Source organism: Triturus cristatus, chromosome 7 (assembly GCF_964204655.1).
Source record: "Triturus cristatus chromosome 7, aTriCri1.1, whole genome shotgun sequence".
Classification (NCBI taxonomy): domain Eukaryota; kingdom Metazoa; phylum Chordata; class Amphibia; order Caudata; family Salamandridae; genus Triturus; species Triturus cristatus.
In genome coordinates, this window is record NC_140590.1 from 479,897,674 (window position 1) to 479,921,350 (window position 23,677).

Here is a 23,677-nt window from a genome sequence, read left to right on the forward strand (position 1 = left end):
TGCATCATCCGTGTACAATTAAACAGTTTTGGGGTCCTAAGCCAGCTGTATCTCCTATTCTATTTCTCTATACCTCAGGATACAGGGCAGTGGTTCAATTGCCAGGGGCATTCCTTTCAAGTGCCTCTGCAAATGTTCCATTGCTTGGATAACACACTTCCATTTCGTATTCTTGATCTTGATTTTGAGTATAGTAATCATATCCATTTCAAATAAATATTTCCAATCCGCAATTTACTGAGCACCTCAACTAGGAAGGGCCATTGGAGGGTATTGAACGGCTTCCAAATATCCAAGGAGGCCATCATAGGTATTGTAGAGTCTTGGGGTTCCATCCAAAACATGAGACACCTTTGATTTATATGTGTGATCCTTCCTGGGATAAACCCACTCTGATCTGACTGAACCAGTGTTCGAGCCAGCAGAGCCCGTCTGTGCATCAATATTTTTCCCAAGATTTTATACTCTGCATTTAATAGTGGCAATGGCCAATATGATTTTGCATCTAATTGATCCCTTCCTACTTTCAGCATCAACATAACTATGGCTGTTGTGTTGGATTCCGGCAACTGAACTTTCTCAAGCGCATTGTTATACATTGCCGATTGTTTGGGGAGTTAGTTTTGTCTTGTACTTTACATACAAATCCTTAGAGAAGCCATCTGTGCCAAGTGTTTTACTTTTAGCCAGTTGGTCTATAGCAGCATTAATTAATTGAGGAGACATTGACTCATCCAGGGCTTCTCTTTGTTGTATACTTAACACTGGCATGTGTACTGTCTCTAAGTACTTTGCTACATCCCAGTGTCTTTCCGAGAAGAGGCAGAATTCAAGGTTTCATAATATTTTGTAAACACCTCATTCTTTTCCCGCCGTGTGTCCCTACTCCCGTTTTAATGGCACATATCGGTTTCCTATCCAATTCAGAGTATAATACTTAGGCAAGCAAGCTACCAGCCCTGTCGCTCTCAGAGTGCACTGTAGCTATGTATTCCTTATAATGGACCCCTCCCAATCTACATTTTAACTCTGCTAACTCTTTCATGACTGCCAATTTACTTTTATAAACACCAGAATCCGAGATCACCACTTTTCCAAGTTCTTTAATTTCAGGGTTTTTTCTAATATTTCGATCTATGGTCTTTTTAACTCTATACGTAGTTTTAATAAAAATGCCTCTAATGACTGCCTTGAATGCATCTAATTCAGCAGCTAAGTTTTTGATGAATGCTTATTTTCTCAAAAATAATAATCTGCGTGTTTGCCAACTTCTGCACAGAAAACTGAATCCAAGAGTGCTTCCCCATGTAGTCACCAAGTGGGAATCGGTGATCCAATCTCTTTCACCCCAATCACAAGTACAGGTGGATTATGATCTGAGACAGTACATCCAAGATATACTGCTTCATTAATCTCCATAGACCTTCCCGTTCTCACTAAGAACATCTATAGGCGTGTATGTATGCAGTGCAGCAGGCAGTAAAATGAATATTCAGTACCCACAGGTTGAGTTTCTCTCCATGCCTCTATCAGCCCCCAGTGATTCCTCCAATCCACAAAATGTTGTGACTGTGATATACATGGAGAGCCTCCAAGTGGTGGTAAAGACTTGTCTTTATGTATATCCATTACCATGTGGTTATCGCTCCCTAACAGGCACATTGTTTCATGTGTTTGGTGCATAATGATTGGTATTTGTGGTGTATACTCGCTACTCTCAAATGCTTAACCTCCAAATTACCATCCAGAATAGCATAGCTCTCCTTAGCATCTCTGTGTATTCTCCTCAGTTTATATGGAACCTCAGGCAGGACAATATCAGAGCTCCTTTCAATAACCTCGTTAAGGCACATAATAGCAACCTCCCTCCCTCTCCAAGCTCTCAAGACTCATGACCTCCCTGTGCCCGTTAAGGTCTTAACTTAAGTCTGTTGTTCTTGTACTGTGGGGCACAGGGCTGCCGCGATGGATTCATTGTCTGTGACCCTTTCTTTTAACTTGTTCTTGTGAGAAGTTGGCCTGGTATATGATGTTCACTAGTTAAAGTGACCACCTTGTACCATGCCAAGCAACCCTTATGGTGTGGTTGTAAGCCAACCTTTTCGGACTAGCTGCCCTAGTGGTAGCGTAGGCTAAGCAGTCTTTGAGGCTAAACTCGTTAAAGCGTGTTAAGCAGGCTGTTTTACCATATGTAACCCCCTTTTATACCAATGAAAGGACACCACACAGATATATATATTAAAAATATATATGTATTTATTACTCAAAGTATCCCCTAGACTCTTTATGAGCACAGGAGCACAAATCGTTAAACAAGACAGTGTTATAATATACAGAAGTTGCACTTTATATGGATGAGCCCTGGTGGCCACTCAAACCATATACTAAAATAGTGGTATAAGTACCACGAACAGGAAAGGGAAAAGGCCTAGGGCCTCTAGAACCGCTGGGCCTACAAGGAGCTAACTTCAGTTAGTGACCAGGAGGTCCACGGGTCACGTGTGCAGTGAGGAAAGTTACACGCCGGCGCCCATAGGTTTTCAATGGGTGCGTAAAAGTTCAAAAGTTACTGCTAGAAGGGTCTTCTGGATGGACTACGAACTTGGGACTTAAAACATAGACACTAGAGATGTTTCTCTATACTTGGGCACCGGAGTGCTAGCGTTACCTCACCCACAGGAAGCGGGTGCATAGGTCTCGAAGGGCGTCGGGTTTCGTCTATCGATTCAATGGAGCCTGATGACAAAGATGCTGCAGGCGGCCGGTCCAGAAGAGATGCGGTGGATCCAAGAGTGGATCGGAGTTGTAGAAGACCTGAAAGCAGAAGGGACAGGGTTCACAGTCACTAGCCAGTGACCGGCGTGGCACCAGGTAGGTACCAGGCGATGTCAGGTGCAAACAGGTGATGAGGTGTAGCTTGTCTCTGCAGCCACGTGGTCCCTGAAGGTCGACGACGTCCAGGAGTCGGTTCACGAGCTGTCCCATGCAGGCTCTCGCTGTCGGCGGTGTCGGCGACTCGAAAGAAGCAAACAAGCCTTCGCAAAGGCAGGAGTCGTGGAAAGTAAAGAAAGCTGATTGTTCTGACCAGCAAGGTCAGAGGGGCTGCTCCTTTGGAGAGCAGCTGGGGCCAGTCTGGAGCAACCAGACCAGCATCGTTGATTTCAAGTTAGGTCGCCAAAATGGCCACTAGCCAACGGGCCAGGGACCGGGCAGGCGCGTCGAGATGCAAAGTGCAGAGGGGCCCCACGCAGATCGTGGAGATGCTGGAGGGCTCACCTTTGGTGCAGATGCTTCTCGGATGTTGGGCTTCTCAGGACCCAAAGCACAACTTGGAGGGAGCCTCTGTTGTCGCGCTTGCAGCTTGTCGTCGGTCTTTCAAGATGGCTGGCTCCACGTGTCTCGGTGCCTCCACGGGTTCCTTCTTTTCAGGGACTGTGGATCGGGCGGTGAGAGGTTTGGAGGTCCAGGTCTTGTTGGGCTCTGGGCTCGGGCTCCGGCGGGAGACGGCGGCAAAGCAGACGTCGATTCGCTGGTTGGTGCTTGCGTTAGCAAGATGGTCACTCCCTGACCATAGGGGAGATTTCCTTCTGTCCTCTGTGCAGCAGAGCGTCGAAGTTCCCGTCTTCTTCTTTTTAGTAAGTTGATTCCAGGATGTCTGAAGTCTTAGGACACAGCTCCTACCTTTAAGCGGATTCTAGGGGCCGGACTACCTCCTAGGTCCCTCCCTAGGGGTGGGACCAGGAAGGAGGGTGGCTACACCCCCAATCCTTTGTCCAGCTCGCCCCAGGTCTGGGGCTGGTGTGCCCCAGGACCGGTTTGAACTGGCATATGCACCGAGGCTCCTTGTGAGCCTCAGGCATGTCTGTTTCCTTTCAAACCCTACCTGACCAATACACAAAATCCTGTCTGGGGTGGTGCTCGCACCTCCCCTGGCAGGAAACCCTTTGTCCACGTCTCCCAAGCTGGAAGGACTCCCAGCAGCAGGAGGGCAGACTTGTGTCTGTGGTGGCAGCATCCATTTTGTGGAGCTGAGGCTATGTCTGATTTTACCCGGGTTTCAGGTACTGTACATGTCGTGTCCCTCTAGAAGGGTGGAAGGCTAACCCCGTCGCCAGAATTGGCGAGGGGTTAGTATTCCAATTCGTATGACACCTTACTCGACATGTTTTGATAAAGCCAAACCAAAGTTAGCATTTAACCGCGAGGTTCATAATGCACTTAAGAGTATATGGTATGGCGATATCTGGAAACGGTAGAAGGAAGTTGTTCCGACCACTGCAGACAGGCTCAGCTCATGCCAGAGCACCATCTCACATGGAACCAAGCACTCTGCCTTCAGGATTGTTAAGGCCTGCCATAGGAGTGACTTATAGGTTAACATGTGTCCCATTTAAGGTTAGGTATAGCTATACTACACCTAAGTAAGAGGTGGTTACACCAACTTACCCCAGCTGAGTGATCAGCCAGTTGTGTCAAATTTGTTAGTCCAGGCCAGGGGTGGCATAATACATGCTTCAGCCCCTGGTAGGCCTTAGATACACCAATGCCCTGGGTACCTAGTGTACACTGGTACAGGGGATCACAGGGTGATCCAATTCCAATTGGTTATGCACCTAGGGTGCATAGTGTCAATTTAGTAGAGAGAACAGCAGACTGGGGGTCTGATTAGCAGGCCCACAGCCTCAATATGTCAAAAACCAGTGAAGCAAAAAGCAAAAATTTGGGGTGACCATAGGATAGCAGACCATACTCTCCTACACAACCCCCCCCCCAAACGCAGGGACATTAAAATTAAACTAGCCTTGACCAGTCTCGTCTTCATGTCCTAAGTGGAAGTACCTGGAGAGACCATCTGCATTCCCATGGTCTTTACCTGGCCGGTGCTCCACTGTAAAGTCCATCCCCTGTAGGGAAATGGACCAGCTAAGCAGTTTGGGGTTTTCACCCTTCATCTGATTTAGCCACAAGAGGGGCTTATGGTCGGTCTGAATCTTGAAGTGAGTGCCAAACAAGTATGGCCTCAACTTCTTCAGGGCCCACACCACAGCAAAGGCCTCCCTCTCAATAGCTGACCAATTCTTCTCTCTGGGGGTCAATCTTCTGCTAATAAAAGCAATGGGTTGGTCTTGACCATCTACATTAAGTTGTGACAGCACAGCTCCCACACCCAACTCAGAAGCATTTGTTTGGACAATAAACTCTTTGGAGTAGTCAGGACTTTTCAGGATAGGTGCAGAGCACATGGCCTTCTTCAGGTCATCAAATGCCTTTTGACAGCTTACTGTCCACTGAACCTTTTTGGGCATCTTCTTGGATGTCAGATCATTAAGAGGAGTCACAATGGACCCATAGTTCTTAACAAACTTCCTGTAGTACCCAATCAAGCCCAAGAAAGCTCGAACTTGAGTCTGGGTGGTTGGAGGAGACCAGTCCTTGATGGATTGTATCTTACTCTCCAGTGGTTGAACTTGGCCTCCACCTACAAGGTGGCCCAAATACACAACCTTACTCTGCCCTATCTGGCACTTAGTAGCCTTGATAGTGAGGCCTGCCTTTTGCAGAGCCTCAAGTACCTTCTTCAGGTGGGTCAGGTGATCCTCCCAGGTGGAGCTAAAGACAGCAATGTCATCAAGATATGCTGCACAAAAGTCATCCAACCCAGTAAGGACTTGATTCACCAACCTTTGGAAGGTGGCAGGTGCATTCTTCAGACCAAAGGGCATCACCAAAAATTGATAGTGCCCACCTGGGGTTGAGAATGCTGTTTTGGCCTTGGACTCCTCAGCTAACCTGATTTGCCAATAGCCAGCTGTCAAATCAAATGTGCTCAAAAACTTAGCAGAAGCCAGTTTATCTATGAGCTCATCTGCCCTTGGAATAGGATGTGCATCTGTCCTAGTGACAGCATTGAGTCCTCTGTAATCCACACAGAACCTCATCTCTCTCTTGCCATCTTTGGTGTGAGGTTTGGGGCCCAGAACCACTGGGCTAGCCCAGGGGCTCTCTGAGGGTTCAATGACACCTAATTCCAGCATTTTGTGTGCCTCAGCCTTTATACAGTCCCTGACGTAGTCAGGTTGTCTGTAAAGTTTGTTCTTTACAGGCAGACTGTCACCAGTGTCCACCACATGGGTACACCAGTCAGTTTGACTAGGTATCAGTGAAACATGTGTTGAAATGATTGTAGAACCTGTCTACATTCAATCTGCTGATGCTCAGTGAGGTTGCCTCCAAGGGTCACTCCTTCAACTGAACCATCTTCAGGGTTCTGAGACAACAGGTCTGGGAGAGGGTCACTCTCTTCCTCCTGTCCCTCATCTGTAGCCATGAGCAAGCCCATGTCTGCCCTGTCAACATATGCTTTTAACCTGTTAACATGGAGTACCCTGTGGGGACTCCTGGGAGTTCCTAGGTCCACCAAGTAGGTAACCTCTCCCTTCTTTTCCAGGATTGTATGGGGTCCAGACCATTTGTCTTGGAGTGCTGCTGGGGCCACTGGCTCCAACACCCATACCTTCTGTCCTGGCTGAAACTCAACCAAGACAGCCTTTTGGTCATGCCAAGCTTTCTGTAAGGCCTGGCTTGCCTCAAGGTTTTTGGATGCCTTCTCCATATACTCAGCCATCCTGGAGCGGAGACAAAGTACATAGTCCACTATGACTTGTTTAGGCTTTTTGAGAGGTAACTCCCATCCTTCCTTCACTAAACACAGTGGGCCTCTTACAGGGTGCCCAAACAACAATTCAAAGGGGCTGTAGCCAACTCCTTTTTGTGGGACCTCTCTGTAAGCAAACAGAAGGCAGGGTAGAAGGATGTCCCATCTTCGCCTGAGCTTTTCAGGTAATCCTTTGATCATACCCTTTAGGGTCTTGTTGAATCTCTCAACAAGCCCATTGTATTGTGGGTGATAAGGAGTGGTGAACTTGTAGTTGACACCACATTCCTTCCACATAGCTGTCAAGTATCCTGACATAAAGTTGGAACCTCTGTCAGAAACCACCTCCTTAGGAAACCCCACTCTGGAGAATACTCCTAGCAGGGCCCTGGCCACAACAGGAGCTGTAGTGGTCCTAAGGGGAATTGCCTCTGGATACCTGGTGGCATGATCCACTACCACCAGTATAAATCTGTGCCCAGATGCAGTGGGAGGATCCATGGGACCCACTATATCTATTCCCACTCTTTCAAAGGGAACCCCCACCACAGGTAGTGGTATTAGGGGGGCCTTTGTTGTGCCACCTGATTTGCCACTGGCTTGGCAGGTCACACAGGAGCGACAACACTCCTTGGTATCTTCATTCATGTGAGGCCAGTGAAAGTGAGGGACAAGCCTGTCCCAAGTCTTGTTCTGGCCTAAGTGTCCTGCTAGAGGAATATCATGGGCCAAGGTAAGAAGGAAGCCCCTAAATTGCAGAGGTATAACCAACCTCCTGGTTGCACCAGGTTTTGGGTCTCTAGCCTCTGAATAAAGGAGCCCATCATCCCAACACACTTTATGGGTACCTTGAGCATTCCCAGCAGCCTCAGCAGCAGCCAGCTGTCTGAGGGGTTCAAGAGATGGACAGGAAAACTGAGCCTGCCCCAAGTCAGCCCTGGAAGGTCCCCCTGTCCCCAGAAACTCAACCTGATCAGGTTCAAGCTCTTCAGGAACAGTTCCTTCAGGGTTCTCTAGATCATCTTCCTGGGAAGGCTGATCATCACTTGGAGGCAGGGGGGAAGGCACAGCCTTAACCCTCCTGTTCTTCTTCTTGGTAGGTGCTTGGTCCATTGTTCCAGGATCCAAGACCTGTGGTTCAGTAAGGCACTTTTTGGCCTGTGACCTGGTCACAGCAAGGACATGTGGTGATATACCTAACATCTCTGCATGTGTCCTGTACTCCACTTCTGACCATAGAGAACTCTCTAGGTCATTGCCCAACAAACATTCTACTGGGAGGTCTGCACTAACCACAACCCTTTTGAGGCCAGTTACCCCTCCCCATGAGAAGTTAACAACTGCCACACTGTGTGAAGTAGTGGCATTGCTGGCATTGGTCACCAGGTAATTCTCACCTGGTATGTACTGTCCAGGGTCCACAAAGCCTGGTGTCACCATAGTGACACTGGCACATGTGTCCCTGTAGGCTTGAGCCACTTTTTCATTTATTAAAGGAGTCTGTCTGTACTTGCCCAGGTTACTGGGGCTCACAGTCAGGGACAAATCCATGTCCCCATCACAGATCAAGACTGCCTGTGTCAGGGTTCTGTCTAAGTCAGAATCTCCTTCAGTTCCCATAGTGATTCCCACTACACCCTTTGTCTGGGCACCAACACTGCTAACAGTAGTACTGGGAGCAGGTGCCTTAGGGGCAACAGTGTTGGGGGCTCCACCCTTCTTACAATCACTAGTCCAGTGAGTTGTATTCTTGCAAGATTTGCACCAGGGTTTCTTTGGACCTTCTTTCTTCTTCCCTTTAGGTTGTTGGGACCCACCCTCGTTAGTACTAGTTTGGGGCCCTGTTGAAGACTTCTGGTCTTTAGATTTCTGATCTCCACCCTTTTGGTCTGTTTTCTTCTGATCACCCCCTTGGCCCTGGTTCTGGTTCTTTTGCTTAACCCTGGTTCTGACCCCATTTGTCTGCCTTCTTTCCCAATTCTTGGGGAGAGGTCAGATCTGAGTCAACCAAGTGTTGATGCAGTTGCTGGTTTTGACAGTTATTTAAAATCTGTTCTCTCATCATCAAATTGTACAATCCTGTATAATCAGATACCTTACTTCCCAGCAACCAACCCTCCAAAGCCTTAGTGGCACATTCAATGTATTCAGACCAGTCCTGAGTCTGTGTCTTCTGGGTGTCTCTGAACATTAACCTGTACTGTTCAGTGGTTAAGCCTAACCCATCAACTAGGACACTCTTCAGGGCTCTGTAGTTTCTGGCATCCTCCTCCCTAACAGTGAGGAGTCTATCTCTGCCTCTTCCTTCAAAGGAGAGCCATAGGATTGCTGCCCACTGGTCTTCAGGAACCTGCTGCACTTTGCAGGCTCTCTCAAGAGCAGTCATCCACTTGTGGATATCATCCCCACTTTTGTAGGGGGGCACAACCTTGGACAGGTTCCTATTATCAAAGACCCTATCTTTGTCCTTAGGGACAATGCTGCCACCAGTGGGTATAGACCCACTCTCTCTAGGTTGCCTAGCCTTACTCAGTTTCTCTTCCATCAGAGCTACTTCTAGCTCCTGTCTCCTGATTCTCAGCTGAGCTTCCTTCATTCTGGCCTCATGCTCCCTCCTCTGAGGGCTGGTCATCCCCCTTCTGGAGCGACCTTGAGAGCCTCTAGAGGTATGAGAAGCATTAGATTCACCTGAGGGATTCCTTTGCCTCCCAAACCCCTGGTTAAGTCCACTAGGGAGATCCAATGGGATGATCCCATTGTCAGTCCCCAGTAGCCTTAGGTTAGCTGGGCCACGTATAACACTTGTCACTGGGCTAGTTCTCCCTTCATCCCCACTACCTTCTGTATCAGTACCCTTGTCACTTTCATCCTCTGTAGTATGATTCTCACCTAAGGGGTGACTATTGGAAAGGGGTACCTCAGTAGCATCTTCAGAAGGGGGGCCTCCTGTTCCAATCCCTAAGGGGCCTAACTGGGAGGCTTTCTTGAGAGCTTTCTGATCTTCATCAGCTTGTAAAAGCTCTCTGAGTTCAGCAGAGGTAGGGTTCTTGGGCTGTTTAAGGCCCCTGATATTTGCCAACTGCCTGAGCTCATTCTGGTTTAGGGTAGCAAAGATAGATGGTGCCCTCTGGGGGTCACTCTCGACAGAGATGGGTACATTGGACCCCTCTGCCCCAGCCATTGGTCTTAAGTGTGGGTGGATGTGTTGCAACTACCTACACCTGTCGCCAGATCTCCCGAGGCTTCTCCGGGAGCAACGTTATTTTTACTAAGAACTCTTGACTTTTAACTTGCCACCTACCTGCACTGCCTCAAAGCGCCTCGGATCCGGCGCCCTGATCCTCCCTGGCTGCCCTCTCTCCTGCACGCGACCAGACCGCCTCCGCTTTGGCTCCTCCCCCCCTGGCTGACACTTAAGGCGCACACCTGCCCACACTTCTTGACCTGTCGCCAGATCTCCCGAGGCTTCTCCGGGAGCAACGTTATTTTTACTAAGAACTCTTGACTTTCAACTTGCCGCCTACCTGCACTGCCTCAAAGCGCCTCGGATCCGGCGCCCTGATCCTCCCTGGCTGCCCTCTCTCCTGCACGCGACCAGACCGCCTCCGCTGATCGCCCCTTCCTCGCCTGACTCTCGGAGGGGGACGGGCGGCTCCTCCATCTTGGGCGGGTCTGGCCTCGGCGCTGCAGCTCTTTGGCTCCTCCCCCCCTGCCACGCCCCTTTGACCCTCCTTCCTCATGTGTCGTCCCTATATAACGGCTCCTGTCTTCCGGCGGCGCAGCGGACGGGCGCAGTTGCGCCTAAGTTAAGCCCGTCTGCGCCCGTCCGCGACGGGCCGGGACCAGGGGCCACACACCCTGCTCCTCACTTGGTCTATTCCTCCGCTCAACTTATAGCACTATCTGCCTCTCCTTCTCCCCCCCTTTTTCCCTTACATCATCTACACTCACTTGGTATTCTTTCCTCTCCCTTGCCTTACTCGATACCAACCTCTTTCAATTCTTCCTTTTGTCCCACTACATTATCTCCGGTTTCTCGTCCCCCCCTGTTCCCACTGTGGCTTCTGCCTACTTACTTAATACCCGGTCTGCAGTCAAACATCAGACAGCACTCTTTAATCTTTTGACCACTGACTCTCCTGACTTTTTATTTCTGACTGAAACCTGGTTCTCTGCCGACTCTCTCCCTGATCTTTTAGCCATCCTCCCCGACACCTACTATGCCCTCCGAGCTGATCGCTCGGATGGTAGGGCCGGTGGAGGGGTGGCGATGATCGTCCGGTCGGCACTTAAATTTCAACTCCTCCCTCACTCCCTTATATCCAACGTGGACTACCTTGTGGCCCGTTCCCTTAATCTCCCCTCTCCTCTTACTGTTGTTCTTGTTTACCGTCCCCCCCAATCGATGCCTTCTTTCGTAGCCTCTATTCAGGATCTTCTAGCCACCTTGGTGGTTAACAACTCCTCCGTTCTATTTCTCGGAGATTTCAACTTCTGGCCAGGAGATCCAAAGGAAGATCTCCCTTCCAAAGACTTTTCTGCCACTCTCCACTGCTTGAATCTCACTTCCTATGTCACAGCCTCTACTCACGTTCAAGGTCATATCCTTGACCAAATCTGGTCTTCTCGCCCCCTTGCCTCACCTCCCTCTATCTCCCCTTGTGTTTGGTCGGATCACCATATTATTTCCTTTTCTATTCACTTGGGTGTGGTTGACAAGCCCTCTTTTCCCAAAAATCTCCTCGCCCGTAACTGGAATCAGACCGACCTTGATTCTCTTTCACTTTCTTTGGTTTCCTCCGCTCCTGATCTTACCAACCTCCCCCTTGAGTCCCAGGCCAACGCCATCAGTACATGGCTTTCCTCTTCGTGCGATTGAGTGGCCCCGCTAAAAAAGATCAAGGCGGTTCGCCCTCACGATGCGCACAAATGGTTTTCTCCAGAGCTTAAAGCTTTAAAACTCGACCTCAGGCGGTCGGAACGTCTCTGGAGACGGCAGTACTCTCCCTCTTTGCGCGCTAAATATAAATCACTCCTCACTGATTACAAACAAGCTATCCTTGTGGCCAAAACCTCCTATTTCACTGAGAGAGTAGCTCTCTCTGCAAACAAATCCCGTGAAACCTTTTCCCTGGTTCACAATCTTGCCACCTCTGATCGTTCTTCCCTCGGTTTGGTCCCCTCTCAGTCCCTCTGTTTGTCACTCAATGACTTTTTTATAGAAAAGATCGTGAAGATTAAAGCTAACATTCCGACTGTGCCCCAACCTACCCCTATGTGCTTTGTCACTTCCCCGCTTTCTTCCCTCGCCACTTTCCCCCCTATTTCTCCTGATCTATTTTACAACTACCTGCTCAAGGTTAAATCTGGTTCCCCTGCAGACTGTGCCCCGGCGCGCATCCTAAAAACTCTTTTCACCGACTCTCCTGTCCCCCCGCTCTCTCTACTTAATTCTTCTTTGGCCTCTGGTTCTGTTCCTTTATCATTTAAATCCGCCGTCGTTCTCCCCATTCTAAAAAAACCCGGTCTGGATCCCTCCCTCCCTGCTCATTTCCGACCCATCTCCCTTCTCCCCTATTTAGCTAAGATCCTCGAGACCCATGTCACCTCTTGCCTCTCCTCGTATATCGAGGATAATGGCCTTCTCGCTTCCCATCAGGCGGGCTTTCGCTCAGGTCACTCAACGGAGGCAGTGGTTCTCGCGGTTCTGGATGAACTCAAGGGAAAGGCCGATTCCAACCTCCCCCAAGCCCTTGTCCTCCTCGATCTGTCCGCTGCGTTTGACACGGTTGACCATTCCATTCTTCTCGCCCATGTCAGCGCAGCGGGCATTCGGGGCGCGGCCTTCTCCTGGCTCGCATCCTTCCTTCGGGATAGGTACCAGGCGGTTCATCTCTCCGGCTTCTCTGCCCCCCCCCTGTCCGGTCACCTGTGGTGTTCCCCAGGGTTCTTCTCTTTCCCCCCTTCTCTTTAATCTTTACATCTGTCCCCTTGTCACCTCTCTTCTTGAGCTGGTGGTCTCTGTGTATAACTACGCAGATGACCTCCAGCTCGTCTTTGATCTTTCCTCCTCTCCGGACTTTCTTCCTAAATTCAGTTCCACCTTAATCTTCATTTCCGAGTGGATGAGCGCTAACCATCTTAAGCTCAACCCCGATAAGACGGAACTTGTCCTCACGGGTGGTTCATCTAACCCCTGGTCCCCAGCACACTGGCCCCTTTCTTTTGGTCCCCCTCCTACGCCTTCTTCCTCTGTTCGTACCCTCGGCATCAAAGTTAGTTCTGACTTAACAATGCATAGTCAGATTAGCTCTGTTGTGTCTTCCTGCTTTCTTTCCCTCCGTCTCATCCGGAAAATCTCACGCTTTTTCACCACTGATGCACTCAAAACCATAGTCCTGGCTTTAGTCATCTCTCGCCTCGACTATGGGAATGGCCTGTACGTGGGCATTCCTGCCTACGAGTCCCGACGTCTACAGGCCATTCAAAATCAAGCTGCCCGCCTCATTTTCTCCCTTCCCAAATTCTCTCACATTACTCCTGTTCTTAAATCTCTTCACTGGCTCCCTATCCGTTTCAGATCTCTTTTCAAACTAGCCTGCTTCGCTTTTCGAGCTTACTCCCGCTCTGCCGCTGCCTACATCACCTCCCTTATTTCATCCCACGCCCCTAGTCGAACCCTCCGTTCTTCTTCTCTCTCTCTTTTGCACATCCCCCGTTTCCGCAAACACAGAACTGGTGGCACTCGCCTCTCCGTTTTGGCCCCCCAGTTCTGGAACAGCCTTCCACTTCATATTCGCTCCATCCCCATTTACACCCACTTTCGAAAAGCCCTCAAAACTTTTCTTTTCATTCAGGCTTTTTCTTCATAGGTCCCTCGGATCCCTTTTGTGAGCTCTGACCAGGTCCCCAGCGCCAGGAAGCCGCTTGGCCGCAGTGCGCTTTATTAAATGTTTTTTCATTCATTCATACACTTGGGTTTTCCTACTAAACCTATCTAGTAGTTGTAGTCAGGGTGTCCTACTCCCTTTGCTCTACAACAACTAAGTTCAGTAGAACTTAAGTATATCTAATCTTGTTTTATATGTACCTACAGGTACCTATGTGATCTTTCAATTGGTAACCAAGAGATTACAATGGTAAAACACAGCAAGCTCAAATCCAACCGCTGCTCACCAATGTGAGAAGTTGGCCTGGTATATGATGTTCACTAGTTAAAGTGACCACCTTGTACCATGCCAAGCAACCCTTATGGTGTGGTTGTAAGTCAACCTTTTCGGACTAGCTGCCCTAGTGGTAGCGTAGGCTAAGCAGTCTTTGAGGCTAAACTCGTTAAAGCGTGTTAAGCAGGCTGTTTTACCATATGTAACGCCCTTTTATACCAATGAAAGGACACCACACAGATATATATTCAAAATATATATGTATTTATTACTCAAAGTATCCCCTAGACTCTTTATGAGCACAGGAGCACAAATCGTTAAACAAGACAGTGTTATAATATACAGAAGTTGCACTTTATATGGATGGGCCCTGGTGGCCACTCAAACCATATACTAAAATAGTGGTATAAGTACCACGAACAGGAAAGGGAAAAGGCCTATGGCCTCTAGAATCGCTGGGCCTACAAGGAGCTAACTTCAGTTAGTGACCAGGAGGTCCACGGGTCGCGTGTGCAGTGAGGAAAGTTACACGCGGGCTCCCATAGGTTTTCAATGGGTGCGAAAAAGTTCAAAAGTTACTGCTAGAAGGGTCTTCTGGATGGACTACGAACTTGGGACTTAAAACACAGACACTAGAGATGTTTCTCTACACTTGGGCACCGGAGTGCCAGCGTTACCTCACCCACAGGAAGCGGGTGCATAGGTCTCGAAGTGCGTCGGGTTTCGTCTATCGATTCAATGGAGCCTGATGACAAAGATGCTGCAGGCGGCCGGTCCAGAAGAGATGCGGTGGATCCAAGAGTGGATCGGAGTTGTAGAAGACCTGAAAGCAGAGGGGACAGGGTTCACAGTCACTAGCCAGTGACCGGCGTGGCACCAGGTAGGTACCAGGCGATGTCGGGTGCAAACAGGTGATGAGGTGTAGCTTGTCTCTGCAGCCACGTGGTCCCTGAAGGTCGACGACGTCCAGGATTCGGTTCACGAGCTGTCCCACGCAGGCTCTCGCTGTCGGCGGTGTCGGCGACTCGAAAGAAGCAAACAAGCCTTCGCAAAGGCAGGAGTCGTGGAAAGTAAAGAAAGCTGATTGTTCTGACCAGCAAGGTCAGAGGGGCTGCTCCTTTGGAGAGCAGCTGGGGCCAGTCTGGAGCAACCAGACCAGCATCGTTGATTTCAAGTTAGGTTGCCAAAATGGCCACTAGCCAACGGGCCAGGGACCGGGCAGGCGCGTCGAGATGCAAAGTGCAGAGGGGCCCCACGCAGATCGTGGAGATGCTGGAGGGCTCACCTTTGGTGCAGATGCTTCTCGGATGTTGGGCTTCTCAGGACCCAAAGCACAACTTGGAGGGAGCCTCTGTTGTCGCGCTTGCAGCTTGTCGTCGGTTTTTCAAGATGGCTGGCTCCACGTGTCTCGGTGCCTCCACGGGTTCCTTCTTTTCAGGGACTGTGGATCGGGCGGTGAGAGGTCTGAAGGTCTAGGTCTTGTCGGGCTCTGGGCTCGGGCTCCGGCGGGAGGCAGCGGCAAAGCAGACGTCGATTCGCTGGTTGGTGCTTGCGTTAGCAAGATGGTCACTCCCTGACCATAGGGGAGATTTCCTTCTGTCCTCTGTGCAGCAGAGCGTCAAAGTTCCCGTCTTCTTCTTTTTAGTAAGTTGATTCCAGGATGTCTGAAGTCTTAGGTTACAGCTCCTACCTTTAAGCGGATTCTAGGGGCCGGACTACCTGCTAGGTCCCTCCCTAAGGGTGGGACCAGGAAGGGGGGTGGTTACACCCCCAATCCTTTGTCCAGCTCGCCCCAGGTCTGGGGCTGGTGTGCCCCAGGACCGGTTTGAACTGGCATATGCACCGAGGCTCCTTGTGAGCCTCAGGCATGTCTGTTTCCTTTCAAGCCCTACCTGACCAATACACAAAATCCTGTCTGGGGTGGTGCTCGCACCTCCCCTGGCAGGAAACCCTTTGTCCACGTCTCCCAAGCTGGAAGGACTCCCAGCAGCAGGAGGGCAGACTTGTGTCTGTGGTGGCAGCATCCATTTTGTGGAGCTGAGGCTATGTCTGATTTTACCCGGGTTTCAGGTACTGTACATGTCGTGTCCCTCTAGAAGGGTGGAATGCTAACTCCGTCGCCAGAATTGGCGAGGGGTTAGTATTCCAATTCGTATGACACCTTACTCGACATGTTTTGATAAAGCCAAACCAAAGTTAGCATTTAACCGCGAGGTTCATAATGCACTTAAGAGTATATGGTATGGCGATATCTGGAAACGGTAGAAGGAAGTTGTTCCGACCACTGCAGACAGGCTCAGCTCATGCCAGAGCACCATCTCACATGGAACCAAGCACTCTGCCTTCAGGATTGTTAAGGCCTGCCATAGGAGTGACTTATAGGTTAACATGTGTCCCATTTAAGGTTAGGTATAGGTATACTACACCTAAGTAAGAGGTGGTTACACCAACTTACCCCAGCTGAGTGATCAGCCAGTTGTGTTAAATTTGTTAGGCCAGGCCAGGGGTGGCATAATACATGCTTCAGCCCCTGGTAGGCCTTAGATACACAAATGCCCTGGGTACCTAGTGTACACTGGTACAGGGGCTCACAGGGTGATCCAATTCCAATTGGTTATGCACCTAGGGTGCATAGTGTCAATTTAGTAGAGAGAACAGCAGGCTGGGGGTCTGATTAGCAGGCCCACAGCCTCAATATGTCAAAAACCAGTGAAGCAAAAAGCAAAAATTTGGGGTGACCATAGGATAGCAGACCCTACTCTCCTACAGTTCTGATCTGCTCTAAGTAGCACGATGATGAGAGCAACCGGATCAATCTTATTCTTTTAGGTGACTTTCGAGTTTGAAATTGCCTGCAGGATTGCGACAAACTTCTCATTGTGGCCCACTTGTGTACTTTCAATTGCTTTCAGCATATATATTGGATGTCATTTCAGAATCAGAGTCCAGTGGTGATCCTTTATCTGCATGCTATTTCCCCACCTTTGGTTGGACCATTATGCTGCGACTTGTATCCGGGAGTCTTTCCAATCTTGCTGCCGGCATGAGTCAACTTTTTTCGTCCCCTGTCTGGTTAAAATGATGCTACAAGGTAGATCTAGTCACAAAAGTCACTGTAACACTCTACGTGAGTTCTCAACTTCTGCCATTATACACTGCATTATCCACAGCCCTCTGGTTTATCACTTTTGCTGTTCTCGCCTCTAAATTGTCCCTTTTCTGATACTGCACAAGGTCTTCGCCCCAACTCTGATTGGCACATCTGTGAGGGCCACTCTGTGTTCTCCACTGCCACCAAGAGCTATGGATATGCTTGTTCAAAACTTTGCATAGGCTAGTTTCATTTTGCTCCAGCCGTATAGATCCGCTTGTGCGCTCACTGTAATCTCCCTGGTCCCTACATCCATCACTCTCAGGCCAAGCAGCCCCTGATCCTCTGTACTGTTTAATCACCGGTGCTTTTCAATTGTATGGGGCTCCTCCATCCCATCCCATACAGGAGGGGAGGCCTGGCACCCCAATCATACATAACAAGCAGCAACCCCAGCCCTAGTCCTTAGAAGGACCCCATGCCCCATTGGCTCCACTGCAGTGATATGCCAAGAGTGTACCCGCCCACGCCTGGACACACAGCTATTTGTCCTGAGCCATACCTTCAGCACAAGTTGGGCCTGTGGCCGCTAGCTCTCCCCTCTGCCACTCACTAGATAGCCCCAACACTGCCCCAGTTGTCAGTTTGTTTTATTGGGATCCATGGCTGCACCGACCAATCTTTCTCAAGCCCTCCATGTTGTTCATTACCTTACGCATTAGGTTAGCCTTTATTGTTGTTCTGTGCTGTCAGTGGCAATGAGAACGTGTGCTTTTAAGGAGTCTCTTCTGCTCCCCACACTCGGTCACCACCGTTCACCAGACAATGTTCAAAGAGGCTGCAGTACCGGTGAAATGTTCAATTTTTGGAGCTAAGCCAGAGCTGCGTGGTGGTGCGTCCTACTCCACTGAGCTCCTGGCCACACCCCCAGGTATGTTTGTGTACTTAGCATTACACAAATCCGGCTATGAAGCAAAGAGAAGAGCACTGTACACAATGCACAGGAGGAGTACAGGAAGTGAAGAATGGTAGGTTTTGATTTGTCTTTTAGTTTGCTCGCCATGGACTGTTGTTGGGCGGGTGGGAGGGGAGGAAGACCTGGGCTAGGTATAACTCTTCGCAGATATGATGTTCCTTTAAGAGGTGAATCTCCAAGTCTTTTAGTAAGTGAAGCAGGTTGGGAACATATCAGACCTGTACTGGGATTTACTTCAGGATTCTGGGGAATCATAGAAATGATATGCTATCTATCAGGTCTTCTTCTTGCTTCTCTTGTTTGCAAGCTTGGTGACATCCATGGTACAGAGGCTGTGTAAGGTACTAATGATATTCATCTTACTTGCAAGAAAGGGTGGCCTTTTACAGGTCACAGCCTTAAGTGTGATGAAGCAGATCTTAAACATGTTGTAGGTTTGAGGCCAGAACAATGAAATTGCTTGAGAACGGGGTTCAGCCGTACACACTGTCATATCCTTGATGAGCTGCTCATCTTTGTGATGGCCACATTAAATTGGATCCAGACGAGAGTCTGTGATGCCTGCAAGTAGGATGTGTCTAAAATAATACTGTCAACAACAATATTGGGAGAGGAAGTAGCCTTACGGCTAGAACGGTCGACATCGAAGCTAGGGAACCGGGTTTGAGTCTTGACTACGACGCTCAACATCCTGTGATTCTGGGCAAATCACTTAATCTCCCCGTGCCTAAGAAAAATGAATGTGTTCTTGTGTACCTAAACTGTTGCTATGTGAAGCGCTCTGATACCCGATTTATCGGGTCTAGTTCACATCATATAAAAATCATCCCCCCCCCAAAAAACAATATATCAAACAAAAAAAGAACAAGTAGAAAAAGAACACCAGCGACATCCTCAAACCGTGCTAAACACGAAGAACTAAGGGTCTTATTTCGAGTTTGGTGGACGACCCAAAAGCCATATTACACGTGCCATTACAGCCTATGCCACTTATAATATAGTGGACAACATATCCTCCACATTTTGTATCCCATTTGCTAAATTCTAAATATGGCCCTAAAACACAGAAGGCAGTGGAAAGGTAACTGTTCAACTTTTTATTTAAAAAAGGTCATTTTTGACACTTCATATCTAAAAGATAAGCAGTCCCTTGACCTTACTGCATGATGGGAATTGCTGTAACAGAATACTTGTATTAAAGCATCTGCTTGCTGCCATTTGTTCAGATCAGGTTTTGGATCTTAAGTATATGTTGACCCTGAGTAAGTGATGCCAGTAAAGCAGTTATGCAAAGATAGAGGTGCCAATTACGATCCTGTAAAAACCGGGTACGAACCGTCGGACGGAGCATATTCTCCGTCCGACGCGTACCCGGTCGTAACAATATACAAACATGTAAGTACGATTCGCACGGAAATAGTATTTCCGTACGAATCGTACAAAACCCCGACCGACGAAAATAAACATACAAATGTGACCCGGGAAAGCGCCGACGTGACGTCGGGACGCACGCAGCCTGCCATTCACGAACCAGGAAGTACGATTTGCACCGACGTCATCCCGCACAGAGAATATTTTCCGGCAGCCAAAAACTGCCGGGAAATCGGGCCGACGCGAACAAGGAGTACCTGCACGCGACGGACAGACATGGACCCGAACCTATGTGTCATACCGGCCCTCATAGCAGTCGACCTCCTCTACAGGTTACGACGCAGACGTCGCAGAAGGTCAGAACAACAAAGGGAGGGGGGAAAGGGGGGGGCAGGAGCAGGGGCAGGCCACAAAACCCCCACCAAAGTCACACAGCACACATGCCCTGGACATACCTGACCCCCAGGCCCTGGTCACTACGAGGGGGTGGGGGCGTGTCCAGCAAAGCCAGCGTCCGCCACAACGGAAGTGGTTGACGACGCGAACCGGCAACACAACAATACAGGTACGTCCCGTACCCACGCCTTAAGAGCGTGGGTATGAGTCGTACCACGCCCACATCTACGTCACCCCAACAATAGCGGGATGGCTGTACCCACGTGGCAAAGGCCTGGGTACGGCCCGCACAAGCATTCCACAGCGTGGGTACGGATATGTACGGACCGTACCCCCACCCCCGTATGCATGGAGCGTACCCCCCACCCCAACAGTGTAAGTACGACCCGTACCCTCACCCGCATATGTATGGAGTGTACCCCCACCCCAACCGTGTATGTACGACCCGTACCCTCACCCGCGTACGTATGGAGCGTACCCCCCATGCCAACAGTGTACGTACGGACCGTACCCCAACCCCGTATGCATGGAGCGTACCCCCACCCCAACCGTGTATGTACGACCCGTACCCTCAACCGTGTACATATGGAGCGTACCCCCCATGCCAACAGTGTACGTACGGACCGTACCCCAACCCCGTATGCATGGAGCGTACCCCCACCCCAACCGTGTATGTACGACCCGTACCCTCACCCGTGTACATATGGAGCGTACCCCCCATGCCAACAGTGTACGTATGGACCATACCCCCACACCGTATGCATGGAGCGTACCCCCACCCCAACCGTGTATGTACGACCCGTACCCTCACCCGCGTACGTATGGAGCGTACCCCCATGCCAACAGTGTACGTACGGACCGTACCCCCACCCCGTATGCATGGAGCGTACCCCCACCCCAACCGTGTATGTACGACCCGTACCCTCAGCCGCGTATGCATGGAGCGTACCTCCACCCCAACCGTGTATGTACGACCCGTACCCTCACCCACGTACATATGGAGCATACCCCCTACCCCAACAGTGTATGTACGACCCGTACCCTCACCCGCGTATGTATGGAGTGTACCCCCACCCCAACCGTGTATGTACGACCTGTACCCTCACCCGCGTATGTATGGAGCGTACCCCCCATGCCAACAGTGTACGTACGGACCGTACCCCCACCCCGTATGCATGGAGCGTACCCCCACCCCAACCGTGTATGTACGACCCGTACCCTCACCAGCGTACATATGGAGTGTACCCCCATGCCAACAGTGTACGTACGGACCGTACCCCCACCCCGTATGCATGGAGCGTACCCCCACCCCAACCGTGTATGTATGACCCGTACCCTCACCCGCGTATGTATGGAGCGTACCCCCCATGCCAACAGTGTACGTACGGACCGTACCCCCACCCCGTATGCATGGAGCGTACCCCCACCCCAACCGTGTATGTACAACCCGTACCCTCACCCGCGTACATATGGAGCGTACCCCCCATGCCAACAGTGTACGTACGGACCGTACCCCCACCCCGTATGCATGGAGCGTACCCCCACCCCAACCGTGTATGTATGACCCGTACCCTCACCCGCGTACGTATGGAGCGTACCCCCATGCCAACAGTGTATGTACGGACCGTACCCCCACCCCGTATGCATGGAGCGTACCCCCACCCCAACCGTGTATGTACGACCCGTACCCTCACCCGCGTACGTATGGAGCGTACCCCCCACCCCAACAGTGTATGTACGACCCATACCCTCACCCGCGTATGCATGGAGCGTACCCCCACCCCAACCGTGTATGTACGACCCGTACCCTCACCCGCGTACGTATGGAGCATACCCCCATGCCAACAGTGTACGTACAGACTGTACCCCCACCCCGTATGCATGGAGCGTACCCCCACCCCAACCGTGTATGTACGACCCATACCCTCACCCGCGTACGTATGGAGCGTACCCCCATGCCAACAGTGTATGTACGACCCGTACCCTCACCCACGTATGTATGGAGCGTACCCCCACCCCAACTGTGTATGTACGACCCGTACCCTCACCCGCGTACGTATGGAGCGTACCCCCATGCCAACAGTGTACGTACGGACCGTACACCCACCCCATATGCATGGGACGTACCCCCACCCCAACCGTGTATGTACGGACCGTACCCCCACCCGCGTATGCATGGAGCGAACCCACACCCGTGTATGTTCTAAGCGTACATATCCTGAAATAGGAGGGTTGGGTGCAGAGTCCTCCCAGCAGTGCCCAGTCATAAGAGGGGTGTGTGCAGAGTCCTCCCAGCAGTGCCCAGACACAGGAGGGGTGGGTGCCTAACACTCCCAGCAGTGCCCAGACACAGGAGGGGTGTGTGCAGAGTCCTCCCAGCAGTGCCCAGACACAGAAGGGGTGGGTGCCTAACACTCACAGCAGTGCCCCTGCAAAGAAAAGGGTGGAGTACCCACAGATCCAATGCCAACATATGTCAGTCAGGTGCACAAAGATCCTGCAGTACATGTACCACATGTGTGCCAGGCTGGGAGTATACACATGCATAGCGCCGAAAAGAAAACATGTCCACATGAAGTCATGACAACAGTCTACATACACAAGTACAGTGACCACCAAGGACGCCACGAATGATGCAGGTCGAGACATCGCTCAGCATGCATGGCCCAAGTCTAATGAGTCCGTCACACACCCAGACAATGTAGACACAGCTCAGCACCACATATTGGAAAGACCCTGCAGGGAAGATGTCAGGTTACACAGAGGAAGGAACACACCTTGGGACGATGTCACCATGCAGTAACTGCTTACATGAACAAAGTTATGTAGCCAACAGCTTGTGATGGCACACAGATACCAGGATCCACCCTATGACCAGCACAAGACTACAATTCCCACACACCCAACACATAATCACCACCCAAAATAATGGGGCAGGTCCACCAACAGCAATACCAGACAGACAGTATTGTACTAAGGAAAAATAAATTTATTTATTCAGCATCCAAAAATCAGTTTGTCCCTTGAAAGTTCAAAATGTACAATGCCCATAGGGCAATCCAAAGTTCAAATCCAGGTGGGGGACACAGTGGGACGCTTGTCCCCTAGCTTGCCTGCACAGTCAGACTCCTTTGTCTTCCAGAGGGGGGAGGGCATCATGTGGGGGGGAAGGACCAGGCACCGCAGGGACATGAGGGCGAAGGGTAGGCGTCGTGGGTGCAGGGATGGAGGACTCCACCACAGGGGGTGGGGCAGGGCCAAAGGCGGAGGCCAGGATGGCTCTGCACACTTTAGCAAGGTCCTCCAGTGACTCCCCTGCACCCGAAGGAACCACAGGCACCAAGGAGGGGCGGGTCAGAGGGATGGGTCGCAGCGCCACTGGGGGAGGGTGTGGACAGGGGGGGGACTCAACCACCCTGAACAGGGACTCCCTTGACCGCTTGCGGGGTGGTGTCACTGTGGGGCTCAGGGACAGAGCGGCCATGAAGGAGTCTTTGCTGGATATATGGCCAGGAGAGCTGAGGGGAGGGGATTTGGAGGGAGTGGATTTGGTGGAATGCGGACTCCCACTCTGGCTGCGTGTCTTACGTTTCCCCCCCGACCCAGTGGGTGTGCCTACTTCACCCTGTGTGTGCGTGCCAGGAGGTGTGCGTTTGACCTTCCCTGCTGGTGTGGTGCCTGTGTCTGTTGTGGTGGGTGCATGCTGACATCTGGGTGTACGTGGGACAGGCATGGGAGTGGGAAGTGTGGATGGGTCAGGGGTAGGGGGTTGGACGAAGCGCGGCAGGAGACCCACTGCTGCAGTCAGTGTCGAGTCAATGGACCTCAGCAAGTTGCGTTGGTCAGCCTGCGATGAGAAAATGCCCTCCAAGTATGCCTCCATGTTGTGGCCATGGAGGACATTAAGCATCGCAGCCTGACCAACCTGCAACTGCCGCTGGATGTCCACAGACTCGGCATTGGTGGCAGCAGTGGAGACAGGGGCAGGGGGTGCGGTGCCTGGCAGGAAGGAGACATGTGGTGAC